A 23,595-nucleotide genomic window follows, 5' to 3' on the forward strand; every position below is an offset into this window, starting at 1 on the left:
TAATTCAAACCTGCAATATCATGACAACAACAAAAAAAAGAGAATTATCCATCATAAATATCAAAAAGATAGCACTAAAAAAGCATAAATTATGTATAAAACCTGTTGGTAAAAATGATAAATGTTTTATCAGTTTTATTGCATATTGTGTGTTTCAGCATTACAGAGAATAGAATTATTAAAGTTTTCTTCTGCCACAAGAATGAGTCAAGAATCTATCTAACAAGAATAGATAAACTGCAGATACAAATCACTTTTATCCACATTTTAATTTAAAAAGGGAAGACAAACTAATTATATACGTAATTTAAGGCTATGATCAACATTAGCAGTCAGTGACAAAAGTGCGTTCTGATGCCGAATTTATTTAGGATGAAATAAGAGTTATGCCTGTTATTATATTTCAAGGTCAGTCTCTCTCTATTTCTTCCTTCCCTTTGTGATTAGAAATATGCTACCAATCCTGCCTGGTTTCAAAACACATTCAATGTTTAGAAACAACAAACAATGTTAATGAAAAACATGTCTCTAACATTTCTGTTTGTTTACTAAAGAATATAGAGAACTCACTAATAGGATTGTGACATGCACAAACTACCAAATTGTAGTAGGGTTTAAAGACAGGACAAATAAACTACGGTATACTGGCGCTATTTACTTGTTTGATTACTGGCTTCATTTCCTGGTTATTTTTAAAGGACCTAGGACGAAATGGATGTAAACTGCTTGATTTGCCATACATTTTAGTATACATTTGTTTTAAATATCAATTTCAATCTTTAGCAAAACCCTATTTTGCATACCTTCTATTAAATTATTTGTGCTTAATATTGTCAGAACAAATAAATAAATAAATAAATAAATATATATATATATATATATATATATATATATATATATATATATATATATATATATATATATATATATATATAAGAGCTCTGTTTGCACCAGCTGTACCCGAACATCAGACATTGGCAGTCGCAACCCAGAATCCCAAGGTCTGCAGGAAGTAATATAATGCAATATTTTGACTGGCTCGGCTGACGCTAAAGCTCCAGACAGACTGAACTGCTCCCATTTTCACCTTGTGTCCTCCTTCTCACACAAGGTTTTGCTTGCAACCACAACGCTACACGGACAGAAATTACAGCTCAGATCTGCACAGTGGTACATCCACTGCCTCGTCAATCTTAAATCTTCATACGCTTCTGAACAGCTTTGCACTAAACGTGCTGCAATATTAGTGCTGTTCTTTAAATAACTTTCTTTATTCCCCAACCACTTTACCTGTAATTTAGATCTGTTTTACCTCCACGTGTTTAACAAAGATTATTTTGAACGCCATTTAATGTTCCGAGTGCCTTTTTTCTACTCTTCATGCTGGAAAGATCGCCTTTCTGAAAAAGCAAACAACTGCACAGGCATCATTCCACTGAGAAAATCTAATGGCGAAACCAAACAACTGGCTAATCTTGCAAGCCACTTCATCGGTCACAGATAAGCAAGGCAAACTCTGGGTTGCTTGAGCTACATTCCTGGGACAAGTTCCTTTTCTTGTTTTCCCTTTTATCAAGACACCAGCCTTTAAGTTTCTTCCAGTCCTTGCAGGGATAAACGTTTGCTCACACCAGCAAACAAAGCGGATATTTGTTTAATAACTGGTTGCTGCCATGGCTACAGTAAACAAGGGGCCCTGGGTTTGTGTTTATGAACAAACACATCATCTTGCAAGAGCAATTTAACATTAACCAGGTGGAATGATCAACATATTTCATAGGTGACACTCAGGGCAGGACTAATGTAAACAGAACAGGGAGGAGAATGGGGCCACTCTCAGGGAATCAAGGTCGATGTAAATACAGAGAGGCTAGAATAAACAGCTGGGAAAAACTAAAGACAAACAAATACTCTCTCCTGACATTTGAAGAAGTATAAGGGTTGTGCATTACAGCTGTGAGTAGAAAACATGAATTTGAACAAGTAGAAGTGGGGCTGTTATATCTTCTTATTTTTCAAAGATGTGTTGTGTACATAAACAATAATTTATGTTTGGTTACCAGCTAAACTTGAAGCTCATATTCATATAAACCAAAATATGAAACACTATACCAATATCTTAAATAAAAGTATCCTTAATAAAAATCTGTATACCATACCAAGGCACGAAAAAAACAAAACAGCCAGCCAGCCATAATGTTCTTATCAGGTCCATTTGAACAGAAGACAAACAGGGAAACAGGGATACCTAAACCTCTTAACTGTATGCCAATGGTAAAGACTACTGGCAGTTAACAAACAATGGCTGTTAATACTGTATAATAAAACAAATTGACTTAGGACAGAAATAAAGCAATAGACACACTTAAATACTTGCAATTAACTACACTTACTCATTCACCAAAGCCACAAAGCACCAAGGTTTTTTTCTGTTAGAAACAGCCTCATAAGGGCTTCATTACCATTACATTTTACCAGTTCACACCTCTTCCTATGTGCTATATTGTGTGTGCATTCACTTTGTTTTATTTTACAATAACTGTCATAATTTAGCAAAAAGATTACCAAGTTATGCAAGTGGATCAACTAAATGTTAGGGTCAGTTTTTCTGCTTCTCTTCAAGCAATCATAGAGGCAGTAGAGCAGAAAGTTAATTCATAAAGCTGACTTAAAAAATAAAAAATAAAAACAGCACAACAAAAAAGAAACTGACAGTCTGAAACTCATCACACATCTGTGTTTCACAGGTACAATAACCTCTGCAAAGGTGGAAAATCATACCTGTACAGGTAAGAAGTCAATTCAGTACTCCAGTGTATTCAATAGTCAGGGAGCTTCTTTTGTTCAGACTGACATTATTTTTGAAGCATAATCACCAGTCAGCCAGGACAAAGACCATCAAGCTTTCCCTTGTGTCCTCCCTCTGTGTCCTGATCGGACACATAAGGAATCATTAAATTGGTAACTATGTGATGACCTTTAGCATGAGAAAACCAATAATATTAATTTAAAAAAAAAAACAAAACAAAAACAACACCACCACAAAAGTGACTTATTCCATACAATCTTGATTCTAATATATACAGTATTAAGACGCTAATCTTGAATACAAGAGCAAAAGGGTCCCAAGACACAGAATGTATTTATTTTGTATGGTGATATATCTAATCCATTATCATGCTTTATGACTCAGAAAACTAAACTGTACGATATTTTGGAGGTGTTCATATCTCAAGTAATTTTCAGCCAGCACACATCTCAAATGCACATCATCATACTTTTTAATTTAATAAAGGTGATAAATTTAACAATAATCGGACGTCTCTTTACATGAAAGGCATGCATTACCTTCGCCAACCTTGTGTTTTACTATGGGACATAATACAACTATCAGGCAATTTGTTTCAGAAGAATCTTTTCAGTTACTGTAACACTTTTATGCACATGGATTATAACATATAAAGTGAAAAATGCAACTAAATGATCACTGCAAGAATAAGAAATAATTTACAATGGTTTGTATAACACAAGTTTAATAGAAGTTGCATTGTGATTTTAGGAATTCAATCTTAATTGCAACCTTTTATTTGTGGTTTACCACACTTACTCTTTATTCAGCCTCTTTCATTTGACTTTGATAAACTTACTTGCATGTGATTTGTACATAGATTAACACTACAATAGAAGATCCAGCGAAAGAAAGCTTGGCTCCTTTTTTACCATTATGGAAGTTACATTGTGGGAAATGTAGCCCATTCAAAGTATAGTCCTTGCCCTAGAGCTTATACAGTATGTTGCCAATTAAACTGTCACAAAAATGGAGTCTTCAATCTGTGATATCCGTTGGGATCTGCAGCTCCACTTATTGTTTTAACATGAATTCAATGTGTGTCATATATTTTTAATCTTTTTCTTCCTAGAATCTTTACAAGCATTTTCTTCTGGGAGAAAGAACGTAGACTTTCAAGAGTAGTGGTTTGTATAAAATGAGAGGTTTGTGTTTCTAATACTCCAGCTTGCACATTTCATCTTCTGTGTCAATGTGAAATACAGTCAGATGTTATTGGTAATTATATATTAATAAATAGCATGCCATTGTATACCTGCAAAGAAAAATAAAAGTGAACCTGATTTTTCAATGTTCCTCTTAATAATCTGACTGTTCAGATTATTATCAGGTAAATCCTGGAGGATACCTGTTGTTCTTTTATTTACAAAGCTTGGAGAATCTACCTACTCAATGCTTATAATGCGTAGCATCTATGTGCACATGTTTTTTTATTTCCAATTACTTTCCACAATACAAAGTAATGTCTTATACATTTTTTTTGTTGGTGTCGTTATTGTAACCACACACTAAAAGATGTGTATGAAATGTCAAGACAATATGCTTCTTTTCTTCAAACCTGTACTCCTAGACTGCTTCAGATAATAACATGTGCATCAAGATGCAAAAGCATTCCTATTTAAAATGGCTTAATTTGGTAATATGTATTTCTAACAATTGCAAATAATCTTCAAACGCAACATGGTGACCAGTGTTTAACATAGATGCATTAATATCAAAAGGGCCAGAGCCTACTTAAATGCAGCTAAGGGTGGCAGTCTGTAGGTAAGGTGCTATATATATACACACACACACACACACACACACACACACACATACATATATATATATATATATATATATATATATATATATATATATATATATATATATATATATATAACCCAGCACAAATGTAGAGGTAGAGTTGGCTTTATTGCCTAATAACATCTAGTGATTTGTTTTTGTACAGTACTGTCTAGCAGTTTTAAAACTCAACATGCAACTGAGACATTTAATTGCTTGTAATCTTGTTTACAACATGCATTAAATAATAGGGTCTTTTGTATGTTAATGAAGGTCATCTACAGACTTACAGAGCATGGACATTTTAAAAAATAAAAGCAATAAATAACTTTAATGTTATTTCATTTTATTTATTTATTTTCTTTATTAAAGTTTAACACGTACTTAAAATGTTACAACCGACGATAGCAAATTTATTTTTGTATATATGTTTTGTTTTTATTTTGAAAATCCATACAATATTTCCAAGAGCTTACATCAATATATACACACACACATTGTAGCTATCTAGATTCAGCACTATTTCACATCAGAGATTGTTTGTTATTATTGCAAAAGCCTCAGATCTCTTTCAAAGGATAGTGGGTTGAAAAGGGGGGCATGTACCTTCCACTTAGCAATTTAATTGAAGGTAAAGGGCACAGGGCTAAATACTGACCTTGTATGAATCTTACAGCTTTAATGGAATCAGGTTTTTAACAACTCTTTTTCGTTAAATACAGCCGATGTCAGGAGGATGCGTCCCACTCATAAAGCAGCACAATGACAATGTACAGTGGCACTAATACAAGGACATAGTTCATCATGACATTTCCAGCAATTCCCAACTGATTAGGGTCATTATGTTGGAGGTCTGATTTATGTTGTCATTTCCTCTCACCGATCCTGCATCAATGAATCTTAATGAATTGGTAAATAAGGGTGAAGATTACACTCTATGACATCGAAACATTCCTCATTCTCAATGCCAGAGATTTATGTAGCCAATTAGAGACTAACAGAGAAAATTGGCTGCCAGGAAAATAATATTCTTTATGGTACAAAATGGAAAAGCATTCATGTTGAAGGGCGACTGTACAGTTGGTGTGCAAGCACATACAAAAAGATTCTGCAACACAAAGGATTCTTACAATGTTGGAGGTGAATGACATGTGTGTACTTGCTTGCTTGCTTGATTGCTTGCTAAAAAAAAAGTTTAAAATATACAATTAAAAAAAAAAAAAAAAAAACCTCCAATTCTAAATAACATAACTTTGAGCAGGAAAACAAATGTGTGTGTGTGTGTGTGTGTGTGTGGGGGGGGGGGGGGCTATTTACCCTGCTATTTACCCTGCATTATTAGGGCCCCCAGAGATTAAAAATAGTCCCAATAAACCATATTATGTAAATTAAAAGACCTTATGCATGCAAGGTAAACTTACATTCTGCACAACACAATCAGACACATTACTCAAGATTATGTACGATTTAAAAAGGTTACATTTCTCTTTGATAATCTGGGAATTACAGAACGGTAGCGATGCTTTGGGGGTTGTTTATTTAAGATGCTTTCCTTACCTGCAAACATTCTGTATTCTGTTCTTGGGTTGATGCTTAATATCTAAAGTTCACAACCTGCCATTAAACCTCCTTCAGCTTATTTTGTGTATAAATACCTTTTAAATTGAAGTGTTTGGCATGCTTAATCTCGTCAAAACGTAAATGATGTTACAAAAATTAATTAAAAGGATTTTCTTTTCTTTTTACTGCAGCTAGTTTGTTTTGGAAATAACAGCTTTCTCAAATACTGTACATAACCACACTTTCCATTTCTCCCTGTTTAAGAACACAATTTGTGTTGCTACAAGATGGAACACCCCTCTTCCTATTAATCCAGACTTCTTAAAGAAACACTCAGTAAGATAATGAGGCTGATTATGCATTACATATTGTGCCTAGATTTAGTGTGGTGAGGCAGCTCTCCACATCAAACAGTGATCACTGCTATTAGAGAGTCTTCTGTTTTTGTTCTTTCTTTTCTTTTACTCCCCACCCTGTTGGGGCTCATAGGAGAGAGGCTGAAAAGGCTCTGTGTGAAAAGAAGTGGAAAATTAAAGCTGAAGCAGTCGAGGAAAGGGCTTAATTTACTGGCATGTACAGTATGCAAATGAGATTACTCTCAGCTTAACTGCATCATTTATGTCCATAATAACAGCATCATCATTACAGGGCTCAAATTAAATTACACCATAATTAGCATATCAAAGTGATTGGTTAAAGTTTAAAACAAATACCCAATTTTGTTAATGAACAGCTGTAATCATCGTGTACACTCCAATGAAAGCATCCAAAACAAATATATGTTTTAGGGAAGACAGGAAGATTTTCCAGCCGACAGGTCTATCTATCCACACACGTACCTGGCAGAATACAGATTCAGGTTAATTTCACAAAACGAATGTGATCAAAAGAGGCAATTTACTAGAGATGCCAGTATGTGGATTCATCAATAAAAGATTTCTGGATCAGGAGGAGATACCTTTTTTATATGGTGCATATGCTAACTATTTACTTCCGAGTTCTCTGTTAAAAACGAGATGCCATTACATATTCTCCATGGATTTAAAACCATTTCCCGTATAGTCGTACTGTACTCATTAACCACGTATTCTTACAGACCAAAGAATACAAACCACAAGCTGTTAATAATGCCTAATTGTGTTAATTACTGTACGGTATAAGGTGTTAAGTATTCCATAGTCACAGAAGACATCGTGTCCAGATAATATTGATTTTACTGGAAATTTATGGCATACTACATAAAGTGAATGATTTTAAACAGAAGTCAATCTTTTTTTTTTTGAGCAAAAATTATGGTAATGCACATTATCCAAAACAGACTGTTGAAAATTTTAAGAAGTAGCTTTTCATTTTATTTATTGAGGAATCCATTAAAACCCTTATTCTTAAGAAATATGTAAATGATGTGCCTTTCAAGGCAGAGCTAGGGCAAATCCACTCCATCAACTAATGATGGATCTCATTACATGCAGAGAGTATTCATAATGAGGAAATGGCCGCCCGCCATTCCATGTTCTAACGTAAATCCCTATGAAATGTTAATATCTCACTTCTAATTAAAGGCTACCAAGTCCAAATGCACCTTCATGGGTGATAGCTAGCAACATAAATTGTATTTAACATTACAGTACATGCTGGCTGTGGAAAAAAGAAAATCCATTATTTTTTTTATTTTTTTTACACTAAAGATTCTCTCGCTTTTAGTCTCACATATTCCAATCCTATATACTTAATATAAAAGAGAATGAAGTAATCTAGTTAATAAGCATGGCAATCAAAGCAGTCTATGTTTATGGGAACGAAAAAGAAGGTGGCCTTAATACAACACATTGGCACACATGGTCATACATACTGAGCTGTATATAATAATAATAATAATAATAATAACAACTTTGATCTAGCATTCACATCAAGGTGTAATGCTGTTTTATGTAAATGATCTTGAAGTTGGTTGACAAACAACAGCACAGCAGTTCATGAGCAGCATATACAGTATATATTTTTTTCTTTACTCAAAGCAAATAAACACACGTGTAATGTGGGGAGTCCATTGTAATGCTCACATTCACGTATACACAGGCCTTTATGTTTAGATTCTTTGTTGTTTTCACCTGTGTCCATCACACACCTGTTCCTACTGTCTCCGATTCCGGATTGCTACGGATTCATCTTCCCTGTCGATGTGAGCGGCAGTGTGTTCGGCGATCATGTAAGAACACCGGGAAAGGACACAGGCTGTTTTGGGGCTGTTCTGGGATGTTTCTGTGTTGTTATGTTATGCTATTTTATTAGTTAGTTGTGTATTATAAATATTTATCATTCTTCATTTGCTTTTATATGTCTTAAGCATTTCTCTCCATATCTATTTGTCTTTACCAGTTTTCTTTTTCAATTTAAGACTAATTTATACATTGTTAGAGTTTGTTCGATTTCTGTAAGTCGCTTTGGATAAAAGAGCCTGCTAAATAATAATAATAATAATAATAATAATATCCTACACGTTTGGTCAATGCTTATTCTCACTTGGGTGAAAACGCATGCGTCAGAGGGAAAATAGTGTTTCAAAACAGACCCTGCTAACGAGAGCATATAAAGAAGTCACCCTTTTGGTGTCATGAAATGGAAAATAAACATCTAAACTATGCTTTCAATTCCTGAAATATCTGATGTGTTTATGTTTGGTAATTCTAAAGAAGTTTTTCCATATTTTTTTTTTTTTTTTTTAATTCCAAGTTACTATAAACTAAAATTACAGATCAGTTCTTCCAGATTCTTTCCATTATGACATCTCCCTGGATGAGGTCACAGGAAGGAACACAAAAACACCTGAACCAAAGTGTGAGGCTTCTGGAGGTTTGAGCTTGTACACAGTAAAAGTCTCAAAATCAAACTTGGCTGCTCTGTAACCAATCACCGACTTGTGTGTTGTCAGTGTCTCTACTTTCCTTCTTGTTTTTTAAAATCTAGTAAAAGTGCCTCTAGGGATTCATCTCCTAACCTTCCCTCTCTTAGTTCAGTTTGTCTACTGTTACTGTGCAAAAGGAAACCCTCACAGTGCAACAACCATCCTTTGTTCTATGGATACAGATCATATCAAGCAAGCATCAGACACATGAGGATTTTAGAACAGACGTGTGGCTTGTGTTGAATCAGAAACACAGAAAGAGAAAAAAGAAAGCCACCGAACTAGTGAGCTCTGACTCGCAGCCCTCAGCAAGTATTTCCAGTGCTGTTTACATGACAGCTGAGGACACCGCCTCTGCTTTGTGGAGTCTAGCACTGCTTTTTATGCCTTAGTAATCAAACTACAGCCAAGTCAGAATGAAAAGAGTTTTTAAATGTCTTTGTAAAAACAAAGTTATTTGTGAGTAATGTACAGTGACAGTGTTCTTGTTCTGAATCGAGCCATTCCAGGTCTTACCATGAAGGGATTAGTCAAAGTGTACAGAAGCCCACAAGCTTAATGCAATCATTTCCATCCTTTTTTGCACTAAATGAACACAGACACATACATTAATACATACACAAACAAACAGACATATGAACAAACAAAATGAATTGGAAAGACCTAATAGTTTCACAGCTAACATGTGTTACAAAAGGTTAAAACATGCTGGGCCAGGGTAAGGAGAAAACAAAAATGTAAAAAAAGGCTGTTTTGTTTTGTGTTTTTTTGTTAACACTTTTTTTTTTTTTCCTGAGGAAGTATTGTGGGGAGTTGCATGCATTTGTTTCTTATTGTCTAAGTGGCAGTTGGAAGCTGGTCCCTGCAGGGGCCTCCCAGCCCCTGGCTCTGCTGTTTGACAGGGAGGTAACCATATTAGGATGTGTATGGTAAAGTAAACAATAACATAGTTGCAATGAAATGGAAATTTTTCAGCTAATGGTGTTTGTCATTCCTGTTTTCAATCTCCCCACTGCAGCATTTTTTTTTCCAACTCAAACATACTTTGTTTATGAAAATAACATTTTAGCCAGGCTTTAAACCTTTGCACAATAAAATCCCCAGGAATGCTTTTAATGTTATAAATTAAATAAACTTGCAGATTCCTAATGTAAAAGCCAACCACTTCATCACCAAAAGTGTTCTGCTTCAGTTGCCTCTTCAAACCACTGAATATAAATTTTACATGTTAAATAATTTAACAATTTAATACATTTGATTAACCTATAAAGAGAATGCTGAACAGTGATGAAACAGTTTTCCACAAATCTAGTTCTGTGTAGTATAACAGGGTTATAGCTAATACGTCTGGATCTGAAAGTTCTCTATAATCTGAAACAGTATACAATGGTGGTACCCTCCATTTTATGCAGTGCTAAACAGTTTGTAGTTTTCCTTTTCCAAAATAAAGCGTGTGTATGTTTGTGATTGCTTTACTTCCAGTGAGGTTTAAAGAATAATGGAATTAATGATACTAGCACTCTCGAATCCAGAAGGGCATGCTTCACACCCCCACTGCTGCGCTAGAGTAAAGTTGAATGCACTAGGCTGGCATATCTAAATCAATACATCATACAAACAAGTAGCAGTTCACAAGTTCAAAGTCATGATAGCCAGTTCACCACATCTCTTTAGGGCCTTTTTTCTTCCTATAGACACCACAGGCATCACTTTCATAGGGCTGTCACACCAAAAACTGCAAGCTATTTATTTACATGATGCAGCAGCCATTTCATTAAGCAGACGCATTTTTCTGCAGACTCTACTAAGCCACGCTCTCTGGATAGGGTGAAAAAAAACATATTGCAGAATCAATTCACTCTGCTATGCCTTTTATTGTACAATATAAAGCCACCACAGTCACTGTATCTTGCACAACACAAAGAGTTGCATATTTTACAATAAATCCCACAGAAAACGTACATAAGGAGTATATACATACAGTACGACTTGTATTCTTGATACTGTCTTTATTTAAGTCTGTAAATATTTTATGCACATCATAGAAATCATTGAAAATTTGGTAGCTGCTATTAGCTTTAAGTCTTGGGTTCAAATGGGATTTGTGCATACCTAATTTCATCTGACAAAGTTTACTGTACTTTTCTGGATATCTGTACAAACGTAAAAGCTGCCACAGTTTAACTGTCAACTGAGCAGGTATTTGCTTTTATATTATTAATTATGAAATGCCCCCATCCTGAGAACGAGATCAAGAGCAAAGGTTCTTTAAACTGGATTTACAAAGAAGGTGCCAATTTCTACACTGCTAAAAGTGCCTTCCGGAGGGTTATGCCTGCCACTGTATCAATGACTGTACTGAAGCTCCTAAAGGACATTATGGTAGTTACAGCTCATGAAAAACAGTGACAAAACTGCTAGCGGCAGACGCATTTAACTTTCTTGTTAGCAATGTCCCCCATGTGGCACTTTAGCAACAGCAAGCTGTTTATTATGCTATTGTGCTAGGCAAAACCGATTAAACGGGACTCCTAAGAATCAGTGTTATAAATGCATGGAAACACAGCGAGCTGTAAATTCCATGGAATTAAAAGCTTACCGACCCTAATACTGATACATGGCAATTTCTAGCTTAATGATGATATAAAGAATTGGAATTCTTATGCAGTACAGTAAGAAATAACAGTACAGCCCATACTATCTTATTTAAAAATACTGTAACTAATGTAAATATAGTAGTTATACAGACAATATTTACTAAACAAAACAAACAATAACCTTCATTTAGGGCCACTTACAGACCTGCATGCAAACAATTAATTCCTCTAATATGGAAAAAAAAGAACAGTGTTTTCCATAATATAAAAACTACATTTAGTTCCTTTTCTGTTTGAGCACAAATAGACACATTTAAAACAATGCCATTATCAATGCAAAAAACACACACACACACACACACACACACACACACCAATAACAAAGAAAAGCAAGGGGTTTTTGGAAAATATATCAGCAAATAGAAAAACGAAGCCCTCGGAAATTTACTGTAAAAATCTGCAGTTGTGAGTGTTAAATTTCCAACCATTATGAAGGAATATTCAAGTTATAAGACTCACAAGCTTCTACAGAAACAGTGTGTTGCAAGAGCTTGCACAGATAAATATATACAAATGTGCAAGTGATACTAGTTTGGGCTTAAAATGTAGTCTTTTTTTTGGTTTGTTTATGCTACACCTGGTTTTAATGCATTGGAGTGAAATACAGACTTCAAAAGCTTCTTCTGTTCCCTAAATGAACAAGGGACTATTCAAAAAAATAAACACAAGAATAACATCCCTGAACCTTAGTGAGATAATGTACGTACTTCCTCTTGAGATAACCGGCAGTAAACATTATGTACATGCCTAAGCCTACACAAATAAAAAGGGTAAGCATTTATTACGCCAATACTGAACTTAAAAACAAAAAGCAACACTGGCAAACTGACTGTCCCTTGATAACCTTTTAAAGTTTGCATATGTGTAGAACTCATATCTCTTTAAATACACCTCTGTCATGATTTAAGAGTTTTACTTGGTTTCTTTATGTGGTTTCAGCAAACTGCTTTTTTGGTAATTATTTCATATCCTGTTATAAAGTTTACAAAATTGTATTCTTGCAAGGTTGCAAAGAGAGGTTCATTTATGGAGGTTGACAGGGGAATATTATGCAGTCCCTGCTTGACAGTTACTCCATTGTTTCTACAGTGCATAACTATTAATTTCTAACAAAAGGTGATAATCCACAGATGAATATCCAGAGGTTAGCATTGCTGTGTTCTATTAGATATTCCGTAACCGTTATTTTGAGTAAGTACATGAACCTACATTTATGATGCTGTAGAACTGATGTGGTTTTGTTTCACTGTCAGAAAGAAGTTAAACATCAAAGTGCATTCGTATTTTAATATTCTCTTGCTTTAAAAATATAATCCAAAACCCAAAGCAAAGACTCAACTGCATCTCACAAAAGGTGATACTGTACCACATTTTTTTACATTACTTGTGCTGCCTTTTGACACATTCTCAAGTTATTATTTTACCATCCGTGTTCTATATACTGTAGGCTGAGAGGACAAAAGATTGTGTAATTCCATCAAGCTTTCCCTTTCATTTCAGATATTCATATGGCAGATTGTTGTAGATGGAAATTATATTTAAGGGTTACAAAAGAAAATTTTTATTGATATTTGTAATAATATTAAAAATAAATTAAATATTCGTATTAGAAGACCAGTTTTTGAATGATCTAAATACAGACCTGCTTGTGATTTATTCTTGTAGTATTCGAGGGTCTAAACTTTTCTCCAGAAAACTGTATTGCTATATTATATCTCAGTACAGTACTGGCCAGTACAATACCATAGGTTTAAAGTGGTAGGCCAGGACCAGATTACCTTTATCCTGCTGTGCTTTAAGGACATGAATGCTGGCCTTGCCTCCAAATCTCCCCCAGCCCCAGACTCCCAAAATAGTGTCACATGACCTCATTAACATGCCTTTTTACTACAAGAGGAATAATAGAGGAAGAACAATTAATATGTATGAATGCATAAACAGCTATTCTTGTCGTTTAATTTGTTTAAATGGTGTCAAGAGAATATTTAGGTGTTCTTTGGTTTGTCAGGGAAGCATTGCCTAATTGTTGCAGCATGTCAAAGTGAAAAAAAAACAAAAAAACTTTTGTTTAAAATTACCCAGGTACTGGTTTCTCTCAAATAGAAAAAAGCAAGTAGTATCTACAAACAAAGTTAAGGCACCCTAATAGGTTATTTATTAAACAATCTGGATGCAGAGTCTGCCCCTTGCTGAGCGAGAGCCTTGTGTAAAATCGGCTTGTATTTACCTTCTTCAAGCAGTTGCTTGTTTAAAGCAGTCTTCCGTTACAGCCACCTTCAAAGTTTGCTCTTCTTAACCTGTAAGAAAACAATGTAATTGGCGGATTTCTGGTGGGAACCATCAATTAAGCATGTTCATTCGCACCCCACTGTCAAGTCAAACATAAAAAAAAAACAACAAATGAAAGGAATTGGATTTAATAGTGAATGACGCTCTACAAGTTAATAAAAACAATCATGTCATAAGATTTGATGCTTATCAGTACCAACAAGTGCAAGGCTCTCTCATTTAACAAATACAGTACAAACTGCTTTCGAGAAACAAGGTTTCCATCTCCTTTGAATTATTCTCTTTCTGTTTCTTAAACAATAAAAACTCATTTTTTAAAGAACACAAATGCATTAGTAAAGTGCAACACTTAAATTCTAGTTCAACTGTTTTTCAGTTGCATTGTTGCATGACCATATTCTTAACAAAACACAAAACTCCACTCGCAAGCCATCTTCGTATTTGAAACATACTGCTATATTATACTCAACAGCTGCTGTCTATAAGAGTCATATATAATTATATATATATATATATTATATATATATATATATATAATATATATATATATATATATATCCTATCTAACCCGTCAGTCAGGAAAACCCCGTCAAAAAAAAACAAAAAAAAAAAAAAAAACACATTTTCAGTAGGAAAAAATAAATAAAAAAAAAATCAATCTTCTTGTTATTACTGCATTACAGACTTGTGTGGGTGTCAAGAATCTTAAACTAATTGAAAACAGAAAAAAAACCTGACTAGTTGCAGATATTGCAGACTTATTGCACATGGTCCGCACATGGACCTGCTGACTCCTCACCTGGACAGTTTCCGATAAACCCAGGTGATACAGTGCATATGCACGCTAATGAACAGTATAACCCTTTCTTTACTCTCAAGAATATACGTGCCGAATTTGATTTGCGTGTAATAAATTTACATAGGAAGTGTTTAAACTACAAAAAGAGGGGAATTTCTTAATGTACATCATTTAAATATGGCAAGAGCTTTATTCAACCGAACTTCCTGTAAATGGAAAGCCACGCCTCAAACGTACCCCTGCAATTGTTTCTACAGTTTTAACAATCCATAAGCTTCCAATTGAAAACATAGGTTTACGTCCCACTCTGGAAAATGTTACTGAACAGTGTAAAAGCAAGGTAAGGTGGGCAGAAAGTGCTGCTGTGTATTTAGATTTTATACCCTTACATCAAAAGGTCACACCATATTGACTAACTATAACTTATATACAATCCAATACTGGTTTAATCTGTGGACAGTACTTCTGTTTCCTTGCCAAGTCACTGTTGTGTCTGTGGTGGAGAAAGCCAAAACTTGACTAATAGCATATGATGACAGGGATAACCGTACAAGTTATAAACAGCTTATAAAATATTCATGGCCAGGGCAGACTGTGTTTTTAAAATCGTAAGATTTGTTTGAAATTAAATTTAAACAATTAAAACATGCTTTTACCCAACAGACAGAATCTATTGCTATTCTAAATAAAACAAACTACCTAACTAAAACATAAGTGTGTCTAAAATAACTTCCCCTTTAAGATGTTATTTTCTAATGGGATGTTTACTTAGCACATTGCATCCCCTGGTGGCTGAACGCTGTATGCATGGAATTGTTTTAGAAGAGACGTATTGCGCTGTTCTTGAAAAGAGGCAAGTGTAAAAGTAATGTTTTATAGTGTAATTTGAAGTACTGTGTAACACAACTCAAATGCATTCAAATAAATGAATGAATGCATAATAAAGTATGTAAAGTGCATGTCATTTCATAACGTGCTACTGTGCTTCTAAATATTTGCCAGTCAAAACTGTGGTATATATATGTTTGTCTTGTTAAGAGATTCATCTAAGGTTCAATACATTTGCACATTATCATAAAAACTAAATTGGCAGCACTTGTCCACTTTGAATATTGTTATCACTGTACAAAATGCAAAAGCTTTTTTGTGGGTTAGGTATGAATGTAGGACTTTCCCTAAACACTTGTGTGTATTTTCGCTAGACATGCAATTTAAGGAACTGTCTAATTTGGGATTCTTAAGCTTTACTCAGCTAAGTTATCTAAACATTTTTTAAAAAAAATCCACGTATAGCCTTGTAATTATCAATGAACTACAACAAAACTGTGCAAGTCAAGTGGAGAAATTATTGCTGGTGTCATATTTCTTTCACTAGCTGGTTAAAGACTATCTCAGATTCAATGTTTGTTTTCTTGTTTTCTTTTCTTGAAATGAATTCCCAGGCATTTCTTGCTCTTCCATGTGCTTTCTTAATCTGAAGCTATAAACTGTGTAGGACAAACAATGCAACAGTAAACAGAAATCGGTGGTTGTCAAAAAGTGGAAGAACTGGTCTGTTGCTCAATTCAACAGCACTTGCTCTTGCTAGGAGCGTTGTTTTTGTTTATATTTAAACAGTAAGCATCTGCACATCTGCGTTCCACCCCCCACCCTCCCCTCTCACATCCAAAATAAAAAAAAAACATAATATATATTAGATACACAGTGCTTTCCCACATGTGCAAATTGAGCATGCATTATAAAATAGTATTCACTTTTACATAAATACAGTAAATATCAGCTGTGAAATATAAAGAGGAACACTCCTAAAAATGTTGTTAAAAGCTATTACATACATAACCCTTTATGATGTTCAAGTCTAGTTGTGTGACAGTTATTAATAACTTCCTCGTGTCATTGATATATCTACGATGATATATAATGTCTACCAATGGAAGACAGTTGTTCTTCCTGAACTACACAATGCTGTCTGAATCCAGGACCCTTGGATTTGGTAACTTCCAAGTAGCTGAGGTTTAAGTGTGAGTCATTTAATAGTCATCCAGTACACAGAAAATGCATTAGGTTTATAATGTCACAGAAGTAGACTCTCTCTCAAAATCCCTAACAGATATGCTTTAGCACTATTTAAATACCTGACAACTGCTTGCGTCCAAGTGCATATTGTCAACAGTAGGAGGTGATTGATTGAAATATACATGAACTGTACCTAATATAGAGAGAGAGAGAGAGAGAGAGAGAGAGAGAGAGAGTGAATAAGTGATACTAAACAGGTTCAGGTAACAGTTTTCAAACTTTACAGAGTAAACAAAAACCAGTCCAAACATTAAACATTCACTGGAAAGCATGCCCTACACAAAAGGGGCAACTGGCATTTTCCATATATGAAAAACCTTCCTATTACAGTACATTCATTTGTGATCAAGAAGCCTTTGGTTGGGACACAATAAGGAATAGCAGCTCTTAAAAGCCTTCAGGTTGTAGACGGTGTACGGTTTGAATGCTTTATGACAAGTGATGGCAGTATTATGTTGAGGGCAGTTACAAAACAGGATTAGTTTGAAAGAATAATAACAAAGCAGCCCTGACGGGTTTCTTTACAGGACCCGCACTCTGAAGTATTTAGTAACAGGGTTCACCCTCATCACATGCCACCTGCACTTCTCAAGCTGCTTCCAAGTCAGTTCAGTAAAACTACACAAACTGATGGACAAGCCACACTTTAAGGAGCTCCAAAACAACTGTTAACAGGGTAAGCACACTCACATTTACTTCACCAAGAAAGGAATGCATTACAAGAAAGAAAAGAAACAAGAATGCAATTCTAACTTACCCATTAACCCATTTAGGTGGTAAATAAATCCCCGGGGTTTAACAAAAGTAAAAGTAGTTCTTTTTTTATTTATTTATTTTCTCCCTGAACAATAAAAGCCCTTTTGACTAACCAGTCTCTCTCTCAGCTCCAACACTGACTGCAGTGTAAAGAAGGACTGAAGATATGTGGTCTAAACACAACAAAAGCCACTGCCTTGCTCTAGATTAAATATGCAGGAAGAGGCCCCTTTGCATAAACACAAACACTCAGCAAATGAATAACTGGCTCAAATCAGAAGCCTGCTGTGTGTTCTACCTGTCCTGCTCTCTGCTTTAATTATGAAACACATGGCTTAAGGGGCAGACAGCTTAAATGGGGACCAAAACTATTCTCTATGGTTAATGCTATTATATTTTTGAAATTTGAAGGAAATTTGAACTGTTTTCAATCACATACACTATTATGATTATAGTGACCACTGTTTTATAATGCTTGTACAGTACTTCTTTAAATAGTATAATTTTACTCCTTTAACACTTTTGCGATGGCCCTCTTTTTAAAATTGAGAACCAGACTTAAAATAAAATGAATATTAACAAAATACTATTTACCATAATTCTCTTCTAGTATTATAGATCCTTAAAACAAGTCACATGATTATTCTCTGTACTGAGAACAGATCTGCCCAATCTTCACTGCGTATATATTATATATAATATATATATATATATATATATATATATATATATATATATATATATATATATATATATATATATATATATATATATATATATATATATATATATACACATACATACACACAGTGCTGCTCGCTCGCTATAAGGCACCTCGGCTATAACATTCCTACAGCATGTCCCCCATTTTCTATACTAGTGATTCATGCAATATTTCTACAGTAAATACAGTACCAGTGTTGTTCAAACTGTAAACAACTTCTCAGTCTAACTTCCGTTTCTGTCTCTCCCTTTTGATACAGTATCTGAACTGAAGAAAAGCTGCGCTGGCACTTTATAACACAGACATCTTACTCAGCAGTCATTTTACAACTAAATAAATATTAGTCCTATTACATGGTTATCTTTCCTAATGTATTTACTTTTTGTTGCAAGAGGAGCTCCTGAAGCTGAACCTGGGGCGCGCCCATTCCCTCTTCCCCTCTCCCGACCCGCTCTCCTTCTCGCACTTGGTTTGCTTGTCTGTCGCATCGAACTGAACTCCCGACCGCCGTTTAGACAGGATATTTATAGTTTAAAAACTGCAAATTAAAATGATCCACGAGTGGGAATGTTACCTTTTTTTTTTTTTTTGTAAAAAATATAGCATTGATTTCATGGTGCTTTATGCATGGTTAATCACAGAAAGATACATTTGTGCTTCACTATATGTGCATTATAACACTCATATTGTGTGTGCCCCGAGACCCACATTATAGCGAGGGAGCACTGTGTGTGTGTGTGTGTGTGTGTTTTTAAAAAAATAAAATAGAATTATAAACGGTCTAAATTCCATTATAAAAAGAGTCAGCGCCCAAGCTCCTTCCCCTAGTTTGTGAATTCTGGCTTGTGGTATAGCCTTCTGCACAATTCCGAAAATCTGTCCCTAATCCTGCACACCTCCTACTGGATGAACAGAAGAGTAGAAGTGATGCACACCTACCACTACAGAGCTGAAATATTTCACAAAGTAATAGAACAGAACATAGAACATAAAAAGCATACAACAGACACCTAATCAAGTACTGTCCACTGTTACCCTGTCAGCCTTGAAAATAACCAATCGGAATACACTACAGTGCTACATTCCACGAGAGGTATCATGACAGCCCTGCCAGTCCTTAATGTAAAGACCTAGACTGAACCAAATAAAATAATCTGCAGTCGAGCTTTAGATGCTGACTGACACATACTGATGCGTGAGTCAAAGACAGTCAAAGATGTCATTTTCATGCAAGCTCCACTTGCTGGAAGCAGAGAGAGAGAGAGAGAGAGAACCAAACAGAAAAAAGAAACAGATAGAGCAAGTGAGGGGGGAAGAAGAGAGCGAGAGAGAGAGCAAACAGGAGAGAGGAGAGCAAGGGACAGCAGGAATGAGAAAATAAACAGCGGTGTACAATTTCAAAGGGGGGGACACAAGCATTCCATTGTTCAAGCCAATTATCAGTGGAAAATTATAACACCAGATGGATCCAGAGTCCCTGACTCTCTTGTGCACTTTATTGCCTTATGAAATGTGAGAGCCATCTCGGAAAGGAAGGGTAGCCCATAGTAAATGAAACCCAGACTCCAGATGTGCACTTGTGTGGGACAGCTAAATAACTGTGATGTTATTTACAGTTTAGGATTACAACAGTTTAAAAAAAAAAAAAAAAAAAAAAAAAAAAAAAAACAGGAGCATTTACTTTTACACTGTAAGTACACAAAACTGGACAGAATTGCATTAAAATAAAAGTCTTTACTGTATGGAAGAAAAACTGGTAGCATTACTTTTTATGGTAAGGCTTTAAATCATTATTTATTGCATGTAGGAGGACAAAAAAAAAAAAATCTGAAATTCTTGCTAACTTCAATATTTCATGTTAAGTAGCAACCAGGTTTTGTGATCTAAGAATGTTTAAGAAGCCAAAGTTTCCTCTGAAAGGAATTATGAATACCACATAGTGCTTGGTGGCTCCCATGACGAGTCGCTGCAGCAGATGTGACAAATGCAGACATCCAGTGAAGCACCACTCATCCAGCACGCCGTCTCCCACTTCAACCTAAATACCACAGCACGCGAGGTAGTGCGCAATAGGTACATAACAGTCTGAAACCTCAATCAAGAACGGAAAAAATGAGCCTTCCATCCCATTAGGTATTTCTGCTTTGTTTGTAACGCTCAAGTGATTTAACTATTAAAGGTTTACAAATTAGCTGCAAAGGAGTTCAGAACAGTGAAAACAATGTATATTTTTTTTATTTTTTTGCTATATGCGTGCGTGTGTTCAACTAGTTGTCTACATCAGGTACACAAGTGTTCATTAGCTTATAACTACGTCGTAACTGCAAAGAATCTATCATTGTTCTACACCCCCTAAAGCAAACCTACACCTTGCCATACACAGACATACATATATTAAATAAGACCTGCAAATTATTTTAGTTGTAAATATTATTTTACTAAGAAATCCCAGACTTACTAGTTCTTGCCACCTGCGTCACTGGCTCTCGGTTTTATTCACAGTGGGACTTGTTTGAAAAACCACAAATTAATTTCACTGTGGTAAATGATGTGTCATAATGGCACAAGAAAAAAAAAATGACGATAAAACTCTGACTTAAAATGTATTCTTGTTATGTCAGTCAATGGGGTCAGATAGATTATGTTTTTTAATGATATGGTTAATGAAAGAAAGGGACAACAAACTCCAATTTGAATTACCACGTGTATAGTTATTTGTTTATTTATTTATTTAGTGGGTTTTGCAAAAGTATTTATAGGCAATAGCCCCATTCATATATCATGGATGCATTACAGTGTTTAAAAGAAAACCACGTAGAACAAATGTTTTTAATTGCATATAACATTTAAATGTTCTGTGAAAAGAACCATATATATTAAGCATGTAATCATATATAAAACTTACCTCTTGATTTACATGTTAGCTGTGATTAAAAAAAAAAAAAAAAAATCACACTGACCTGCAGACTACAGCCGTTAAAATACTCCACAAAAGCATTTCAAATTCAACCTGTCTTTACCACAAATGCCTAGGGGAAATGTGAATCATATACATACTGTGCTAAATAAATAATATAAATGCTAAAAGTTAGCTAAATAAAATATCAGGATAATCTGTATTCCCAGGCCACATTTTAATCTCTTTCCTACAGTCTACATTTTTTAGTCTAGTTTGGCCAGTACATGAGACTGATGGGATACGAAATCATTATGTTATAAAAGCTGTATAAACAACGATTTTATACGAGACGGGGGTAGATTTCGTAGTTTCACACATGCTACTTGATATCTGGAGCAAACAATGTTTCACACTGCTTTGGGACATTAAAACCCTGTTCCGACAAAATTCTACAGAGCTAACAAAACATGAACTTGACAACTACACAACAGGTGAGTATTATTAATGACAAAAAAATAAATAAATAAATAAATAAATAAACACCATGCCAAAAGCACCGGACTTTGCAGTTTGTTTGAATAATATAACAAAAATATATTATATAATTTTGAAGTAAATTAAAAATATGAATTTGTCAAACTGTCACCGAATGTCTTAAATATCCATACATAACATGCAAAAAGACAAGCCATCACATACGACGAAAAATTCTAATTCATTTGTGTAAGCAAATCTGTTACAGCTACTTCTTAACTTAATCATAAACATCTGCACAGCACACCTTAATCTTTTCTTCCTGTGCACAGTGTGTACACTGTAATCTGTACCGTATAACTCTCATTCTGTATAACTCGCACCCTTTGTGTAATGCATGGGACTGTGCTGCCTTGGGTTACACACGTTGTAAAGACATCCAGCATTACATAAAGCCCGTGTGTACTATGAAAAACGACATTTCATTCTAACAAAATACTACAATTTGTAAAAGTGTGCACATTATAGTCTCAAAATGGTGGTATTTTACATTGGATCGAATGTGCTTTTTTATACTGTTTAATTAGTATAACTAGTCTGGCTTACGCTATGTATTTGATTATATTGGGATTTGCATGAAAACCACCAAGAACATTTCTGTGGTCAAAATAAGTCATACTGAGGTAAGAAAGAAAATTCCCTCATCTTCAAACGTATGGATGTAAACCATTCTTGGGGTTTTATATTGTTCACAGAAGAACAGTACAGTCAACACAACACGTTTCAAATGAAGCAGTAACATACACTTTAATTCCCCTCAATTTTAAATCAATTGTGGTATTTTCTTTTATGTTTGATGTTAACTGGATTTTAGACCCTTCTGAAACAATTTTATAAATGAAAAAAAAACCAATCATCCCATTCACTAATCAAAACAACACACACATGTACATACATATATACACAAACACACACACACACATAATATCTATATTGAAAGGGAAACTACCCTTATTCCTCAAGAGGAAAGTTTTCAACCAATGTGTGCCACCAGCGCTAATTTATGGACTCAATAGATTATGGAAACATGCATACTGGGAATAAGAAGAGACATACCAAAGGGCACCATTATGTTGCTAGGGTATATATATATAAAGCATAAAACATACACTACTATGTTTGTATGTTGAAAAAAACACCATGGACTGTCAAATTCAATTACATTCTCTTCAATTAATGTTATGAATGTATTAATTTATTATTTTGAAAATATGTCTAAATAAACAATTTCTAATGGTTTTTTTTTTTATTCTTTTTTTGCACATGACAGAAAGTTAACACAGTTACAATGTCTTATGGGCAAATCAATTGCCATGCAAATTATTTTGCTAAGAATTGAAAAGGCAAGGACAAAAGGAAAGAGATCTTTCAGAGCTTTATTTTCAGCCAATTTAAGCAAATGAAGTGGCTTTCAGTACACTGAAAGACATTTGAGAATATCATAATCGCTAAATTGAATATCTCATTAAATTTACCAGCCAGGTGAAGCTAGTTTAATTATATAAGGCATATCATACAGCACAGTAAGTTACTACACAAATGCCATCTTTTTGCAACACACATTTCATTAAGCAGGGCAGCATTTGACACATCAGATTTGATGGGAAACATTGAACAGAAACAGAGCAGACTAAGAATAGGTGTTAATAACACATCAGTTTTGCTGGCTGGATATAGTCGAATCAACAGACAGATGGAGGCCAAACAAAGAAAAATGTTTGAGTTTTACATTTCTTAGTACAAGCTTTGAAGCACTTTTAATA

The 23,595-nt window shown here is 34.7% G+C and overlaps 1 protein-coding gene across 7 annotated transcripts in view; it reads right to left on the bottom strand.

Annotated features, from left to right (window-relative positions):
- Window positions 1-23,595, bottom strand: part of LOC121298217 (forkhead box protein P1-like) — a 157,453-nt gene that overhangs the window by 82,726 nt on the left and 51,132 nt on the right. For 4 of the 7 annotated variants that reach the window (XM_041225196.1, XM_041225192.1, XM_041225188.1 and 1 more), the window contains 2 exons: window positions 16,979-17,052; window positions 13,983-14,052 (listed from right to left, as the gene is read on the bottom strand). The exons of 1 other annotated variant lie outside the window; for it this stretch is intronic. The gene's annotated coding sequence lies outside the window, so the exon portion shown is untranslated. Of the gene's footprint in view, window positions 1-1,290; window positions 1,416-13,982; window positions 14,053-16,978; window positions 17,053-23,595 lie in introns of those variants that run through there. 2 more of the 7 variants (XM_041225187.1, XM_041225190.1) reach the window with 2 other exon arrangements.

The sequence above is a fragment of the Polyodon spathula genome, chromosome 23 (genome assembly GCF_017654505.1).
Source record: "Polyodon spathula isolate WHYD16114869_AA chromosome 23, ASM1765450v1, whole genome shotgun sequence".
NCBI lineage: Eukaryota > Metazoa > Chordata > Actinopteri > Acipenseriformes > Polyodontidae > Polyodon > Polyodon spathula.